At 42.3% G+C, this 7,870-nt stretch overlaps 1 long non-coding RNA gene across 1 annotated transcript; it reads right to left on the reverse strand.

Annotated features, from left to right (window-relative positions):
- Positions 1–231: 231 nt before the first annotated feature.
- On the reverse strand, positions 232–2,144 carry LOC123054317 (uncharacterized). Its single transcript, XR_006426103.1, has 2 exons — positions 1,345–2,144; positions 232–671 (listed from the first exon to the last, which is right to left on the reverse strand). It is a non-coding gene; the product is annotated as an uncharacterized lncRNA (long non-coding RNA).
- Between the last annotated feature and the right edge of the window lie 5,726 nt (positions 2,145–7,870).

Below are 7,870 nucleotides of genomic sequence, written 5' to 3' on the forward strand. Positions count from 1 at the left end.
TTTTAGTAGCTCAAGCTTAGTTAAGTTAAGCACTTAGTACTAAACAGCAGCAACACTTGAACCGTGACATGTCCAGAAAGGAAACAAAACATGAGACCAGTATTGATAGCATGTCCACGAAGGCCGTCCAATGGTTTCAGCCACATCCTAATAAACCTGCAGCATTCTTTAGCACCTAATTATCAGCAAGAAATCAATGGCTAGATGAGCACCACCACAACAAATCGGCACTAACACTTGGTCATCGACGCGATGCCCAAGCAAGGAACCAGCTCGCACACGCAAGATGATGATTGCATACATACAAATCATGTGCTGGCAGAAAAAAATCCAAGCAGGAGCTCATCTTCTCTCTCTGTTTGGTAACTAACAACCTAAATAAAATAAAATAAAAACATGACTTGTTCATACAGGTCCCTCTAAAATTCCTTGGGACAAATGCATCACATATTCGTCAACTTAGCAGCAGAAGTAGTGAGCACATGAAGAGGGGGAGGGAGATGGAGGAGCTACCTGCCGCGGTCGCAATGGAAGCAGAGGAGCAGACCCCTCCTGCCCCTCCCCCACGAGCAGGACAGGGTTGCCGGCTGGGCACGCTCCTACTCCTCCGCCTCCTTGATTAGGAGACCCCCTTCCCCTACTGCTGCTTGGCGCGCCGCATCACTAGTCACCTCCTCATGCAAGAAGTACACAATAAATAGACAGACGGTCAGTGAGGTACATTTTCACAGCAACAGAAGCTTAAAATTAACAGAAATACAGACATCAAATGAAGTCACTAAGATACTTAAGTCCACCACATGGTGTAGAATTCTGTGGTATATAATTGCAACACATGAACCAAAAGAGGAATAACATCATCACCAAGAGTTTCTGATGATAAGCATAGCTCCCTACAAAAAAGAACTAAGGGCACAGTGACTAAAGCATGCGGACCACAATATTCAAAGCAGAAGCAAGCGGGCAGTATGAGCTACCTACTGGCAAAGTATAAAACCTGAATCGTATTCGTATAAATGAATCAAGGTGGATCTATAGTTTTCAAATTACTGACCATTATAGCTTTCAAACTATAAGAAGCAAAACAGGGACATCTCATCAATATTAAACAGGGACATCTTTTAAAATCACGCTTTCAAACTATAAATATAGTAGTGCATAGTACAGAGCAAAACAGGGACATCTCATCGCAGCAACATGAATAATTCAGGGCCTACTATGCAACACAAGGACATTTCCATGACACATAAGAAGTTGAACATAACACAGAGCATGGTAAATGTCAGAGAGCTCATATGCTGAACTCATAAGCATGTCAAGTCCGCTTGCGGCCTAAACAGGTACCTAGAGGAGGGAGCGGGCATGCAGACGGGACCTGGAGGGTCATGGGCGAGCTTGTATTCCTTGTAAGGAAGTAGCCACCGCTGTCGGCCGCCCTAGTCGACCCGGCCTAGACGCTGCCGAGCGTGTTCTTGCGGCCACTGCACCACCCACATCCTGAAAAACCAGACACACAACAAAAACATCAGATCTGAGTCATATATGCTGCGGACAACCGTGAGAGGAAAATGGAGGAGTGGATCTGCGGCCGGCGCTGTCGGGGAAGAAGGTGTCCGACGGCGGCCTTGTTGGGGAGAAGGGAGAGTCGAGGAAGCATCCAGGCAACAAGGAGGGATTGGGTCTAGTAGCAGGCATTGGGGAAGCGGCAAGTCGGAGACGCGGCTGTCTCAGCGCGGTAGATGTCGGGGAGGAGCCTGTAGAGTCGTCGGAGCCGTGCCGGCAATGGAGGCGCCGCCGCCCCCAAAACCCTAGAGCCACGGGGAAGGCTGCGGGTGTGCTGCTGCGGGAGGAAGAAGGGGGCGGGTGGCCTAAGGGAGAAGGACCGCCGGGCGTCAAGGGAACGGATCAGGGGAGGGGGTGGATCTGGCCGCCGCCATGGCCATGACCGTGCCATGCGGCTAGGTCTAGGTCACGAGCGAGGAGGGAGCGCGGATCCGACCGCGGCCGTGGGAGAGAAGGGGAGGGGAGGGGTCGCTGGCGGCCGGGGTTGGGGGAGAGGACGGAGGATGGCGGCGGTGGTGGTTGGGGATCGAGAGATTGAGACAGAGGACGGAGGGTTGGGGGTGGCGGCTGTGGGACGAGAGGAGAAGTGCAGGCTGTGTCAGGTGTACGTGGGTGAGAGGGTGAGGGGTGTTGGCTGCCGTTGGATCCCGGACCATCCAACGGTGGTTTGTGCATGATCCGCGTGAAATGCCAATGAACCAACCACAATGTAGTACACACTTTGACGAATTTATAACCATCTAAATTGGTCGTGATCGATTAAATAATATTCTAAATCATGTCAGCTATTTTATAGCATCATAGAATTAGAAAAAAAATAAGAACAACAGAAAATCTTCGCATCGTGTCACAAGTGAGACTTGTTTTTCAGAAAAATAACAAACCTGGAATAATACAAATATCTTTAAAAATTGTTCTCAAAATGAAATTTTTTTTGCAAAAAAAAAACATTTTCTATCTTCGGAGTGTCAAAAATGGCATATATTTTTGAAGCACCTACCAATATTTGTTGCAAAATGGCACCACTCTATTTTTCAATCATATTAGACCATATTTTAGGTACAAATGACCAAATGCTTGTGTCTCAATAGCTGTCTATCCACCTCTCGTCAAATTGACAAAATTCCGACGATTCAAGTGGGTCAAATTTGTTCAAATGGTCTCATATTGTGCAGAAGGGTGCATCTTGGAATGGCAAACAATGTTGCCTAAGAAAGTTTTCATTTTCTTTGCACGAAAAAATCATTTTCTATTTTTCGAATGCCCAAAATGAGTTTTTTTTGTGAAGGACCTACCATATACTTGTTGCAAAATTGAACAAAATCAATTTTCTAAAATATTATGTCATATTTAATGCACAATTTACCAAATGGTTGGGTGTCAAAAGTTTTGATCCACCTCTCGTGAAAAAGACAAATTTCCGCCGATTCAGCTGGAAGCGGATCAAATTTGAAATGCAGCTGCCTCATAGTTTGCTCTTTATTTTTTCCAAAAATCATTTCTAGGTACATAAGTATCTATTTAATCAGAGAAACATCAAAAAATTTCCAAGATTCAACCACTAGCTAGGAACGGTCAAGCCTGCCGTTTTGACCGCATTTTGAACGGGCATAACAAATTCAAAAAAAGTTCAAAAAATTGGAAAATCTTCGCATTGTGTCATTATATGTGACCAAGTTTCCAGGAAAAATAATAAACTTGTAATACGTCAATTATTTTAAAAAGGTGTTCTCGGAAATGAGCTATCATGCGTGAAGATTCATGGCTTTCAAGCCAAATGATCAATCTTATGGCCACATTCATGGCATAGTTTGTTCAAATGATCTCATATTATGCACAAGGGTGCATCTTGGAATTCCAAACAATGTTGCCTAAGGGAGTTTTCATTTTCTTTGCATGGAAAATTCATTTTCCATTTTTCGAGTGCCCGAAATGAGGTTTTTTTTGAAGGAACTACCAAATAAATGTTGTAAAAATGGACCAAATCAATTTTCTAAAATACTAGGCCATGTTTAATGCATAATTGACCAAATGTTTGGGTGTCAAAAGCTTTGACCCACCTCTCATGAAAAAGACAAATTTCCGCGGGTTCAGCTGGAAGCGGGTCAAATTTGAACTGTAGCTGCCTCATAGTTTGCTCTTAATTTTTTCCAAAAATCATTTCTAGGTACATAACTATTTATTTAATCAGAGAAACATCAAAAGGTTTCCAAGATTCAACAACTAGCTAGGAACGGTCAAGCCCGCCGTATTGACCGCATTTTGAAACGGGCATAAAAAATAAAAAAATAAAATTAGAAAACCTTCGCATTGTGTCATTATATGTAACCAAGTTACGAGGAAAAATAATAAACTTGTAATATGGCAATTCTTTTAAAAAAGTTTTCTCACAAACAAGCTATCATGCGTGAAGATTCATTGCTTTTCAAGCCAAATGATCAATCTTATGGCCACATTCATGGCATAGTTTGTTCAAATGATCTCATATTGTGCACAAGGGTGCATATTGGAATGTCAAACAATGTTTCCCAAGGGATTTTTCATTTTCTTTGGATGAAAAATTCATTTTTGAATTTTTTTGAGTGTCCAAAATGAGTTTTTTTTGTGAAGGACCTACAATATATTTGTTGCAAAATTGTACCAAATCAATTTTATAAAATACTAGGACATATTTAATGCACAATTGACCAAATGGTTGGGTGACAAAAGTTTTTATCCACCTTTGGTGAAAAAGACAAATTTCTGCCGATTCAGCTGAAAGCGGGTCAAGTTTGAAATGTAGCTGCCTTATAGTTTGCTCTTTATTTTTTCCAAAAATCATTTCTAAGTACATAAGTATCTATTTAATCAGAGAAACACAATTTTTTTCCAAGATTCAACCGCTAGCTAGGAATGGTCATGCCCGCAGTTTTGACCGTATTTTGAAACGGGAATAAAAAATTCAAAAAAATCAAAAAAATTAGAAAACCTTCGCATTTGTGTCATTATATCTGACCAAGTTACCAGAAAAAATAATAAACTTGTAATACGGAAATTCTTTTTTAAAAGTGTTCTCGGAATCGAGCTATCATTTGTGAAGATTCATGGCTTTCAAGCCAAATGTCAATCTTATGGCCACATTCATGGCATAGTTTGTTCAAATGATCTCATATTGTGTACAAGGGTGCATCTTGGAATCGCAAAAAATGTTGCCTAAGGGAGTTTTCATTTTCTTTGGACAAAAAATTCATTTTCGATTTTTTGAGTGCCCAAAATGATTTTTATGTGAAGGACCTACCATATATTTGTTGCAAAATTAGATCACACCATTTTTAGAAAATACTAGGCCATATTTAATGCACAATTGACCAAATGGTTGGCTGTCAAAAGCTTTGATCCACCTTTGGTGAAAAAGACAAATTTCCGCCGATTCAACAGGAAATGGGTCAAATTTGAATGGTAGCTGCCTCATAGTTTGCTCTTTATTTTTTCCAAAAATCATTTCTAGGTACATAAGTATCTATTTAATCCGAGAAACACCAATTTTTTCCAATATTCAACCACTAGCTAGGAACGGTCATGCCCGTCGTTTTGACAACATTTTGAAACGAACAAAAGAAATTCAAAACAAAATAAAAAAATTGAAAACCTTCGCATTGTGTTGTTACCTAGTTTCTTGGAAAACAACAAACTTTGACTATGTTAAATGTCTTAAAAAAGTGTTCTTATTTCCTTTTGCACTAGTTTCTTTAGTTTTCTTTTTCATTTCCATTATTCTTTGCTTTATATTGTTTCTTTTACCAGTTTTTGTTTTTTTTTGTTTTTCATTATCTCCTTTTGTTTTTATTCTACATTTTTCATATACATGAAGAACCTTTTTGTAATATACATGTTTAATACTTTGTCAACATTTTTAAATACAAGTTTAATGTTTTTTAATACTTGGTCAACATTTTTAAATACACATTTTTAATAATTTTCAATAGATTGATTAACATTTTTTAAATATAAGATTAATTTTTTACATGGTCACCATTTTTTATACACATTTTAACATTTTTAAATGCTTGATTCACATTTTCAAAAACAAGTTTTTTTAATACACTGTCAATATTTTTTCTACATATTTTTAACATTTATCAAATGCTTTATTAAAAAATCAAATACAAGATTAACATTTTTTAATACATGATCAACATTTTTTTGTACACACTTTAACATTTTCAAATGCTTCATTAAAATTTTAACTCCCTTTATTTATATGTAGTTAAAGTCATGCGAAGCCCACATTTTTCATTAGATGCACGTTCAATAGGCATATAGGCTGACCCGCAAAAAAATAGGCATATAGGCTGTTGGCCTAGTCGGCGGAAGAAAAATAAAGGCCTTGTTCAACCGAGACCCAAGCCCAGCAAGGCGTTGTAGTGTTTAAATGGCCATGGTTTGGTTGTATATCATTGAGGGTGTGGTGGCCTGTTGGATAGCGTGGAAGAAGAGGGAAGGTGGGGGTCGTGAGTTCGATTCCTCGTTGGGCATATTTTTGTTGGTTTTCTGCCATTCAGCTCGGTGGCTCTTACGGGGTGGTCGGTCCGCATGTCAGTTCGGTGGGGCCTGCTATCAGATCTGTGGTGGGTCCTGTCAATTCGATGGGCCTACCTGTCCGGCCGGTGGTGGATCCAACTCGCAGGGTAGTGGGTCCGCATGTCAGTTGGGTCCCATGTGTCAATTTCATGGGCTCTACCTGTCAGATCGCTGGGGCCCACATGTCATAGATAGGTGGTGTATGGTCAACAAGTCAATGTGTGAATCTGACCTATGAGTGATAGATTTAAATTGACACATGGATATGACACGTAGGCGAAAACTAACACATCGACGTGACACATAGAAGAAACTGCTGAGGTGGCTGTCCTGTCATTTGAACGCATCACAAATTAGCAATTATGACCATCTAGATTGGTCCTAATCGCCCAAAATTCTCACATGGACTAGTGTTGCCTGCTTTCCGACCATTTCGTGTAAGGAAATTGCGACCTTTCTGACCAAAATGGTCGTTATGGTTTAGGGTTTGGAGCCCCTCGAACAGCTTTTGACCAATTGATCTCAAATGGTCGTAGATTTACGACCATTTCTTCCAGGGTCACTCACAGAAGGTCACAAGTTGACATATTTCTTGTAGTACGGATGAGTTCCGGGGGTCACCGGATAGTTATCGGAGTGCCGGGGGGTTATCGGAACCCCCGGGGGAACTAATGGGCCAACATGGGACTTGTGAGAGAGAGAGGAGGGGGCCTTAGGGCTGGCCGAGCCCCCCCCCCTTGAGGAGTCCGAATTGGACAAGGAGGGGTGCGACGCCCCTCTTTCCCTCCCTCTCTCCCTCTTCTTCCTTCCCCCTTCCCCCTCCTAGTTGGACTAGGAAAGGGGGTGTCCTACTCCTACTAGGAGGAGGACTCCTCCCCTCCTTGGCGCACCCTAGGGCCGGTCGGCCTCCCCCTTGCTCCTTTATATACGGGGGCAGGGGGCACCCTAGAACACACAAGTTGATCAATGATCTCTTAGCCGTGTGCGGTGCCCCCTTCCACCATAATCCACCTCGGCCATATCGTTGCAGTGCTTAGGCGAAGCCCTGCGCCGGTAGCTTCATCATCACCGTCATCACGCCGTCGTGCTGATGAAGCTCTCCCTCGACACTCAGCTGGATCGAGAGTTCGTGGGACGTCACCAAGCCAAACGTGTGCAGATCGCGGAGGTGCAGTACTTCCGGTACTAGGATCGGTCGGATCGTGAAGACGTACAACTACATCAACCGCGTTGCCATAACGCTTCCGCTTACGGTCTACGGGGGTACGTGGACTACACTCTCCCCTCTCGTTGCTATGCATCACCATTATCTTGCGTGTGCGTAGGAATTTTTTTGAAATTACTGCGTTCCCCAACAGTGGCATCCGAGCCAGGTCTATGCGTAGATGTTGTATGCACGAGTAGAACACAAGTGAGTTGTGGGCGATAATAGTCATACTGCTTACCAGCATGTCATTCTTTGATTCGGCGCTATTGTTGGATGAAACGGCCCGGACCGACATTACGCGTACGCTTACGCGAGACTGGTTCTACTGACGTGCTTCACACACAGGTGGCTGGCGGGTGTCAGTTTCTCCAACTTTAGTTGAATCGAGTGTGGCTACGCCCGGTCCTTGTTGAAGGTTAAAACAACACATACTTGACGAAAAATCATTGAGGTTTTGATGCGTAGGTAAGAACGGTTCTTGCTCAGCCCGTAGCAGCCACGTAAAACTTGCAACAACAAAGTAGAGGACGTCTAACTTGT

This window comes from Triticum aestivum, chromosome 2D (assembly GCF_018294505.1).
Source record: "Triticum aestivum cultivar Chinese Spring chromosome 2D, IWGSC CS RefSeq v2.1, whole genome shotgun sequence".
NCBI classification, from domain to species: domain Eukaryota; kingdom Viridiplantae; phylum Streptophyta; class Magnoliopsida; order Poales; family Poaceae; genus Triticum; species Triticum aestivum.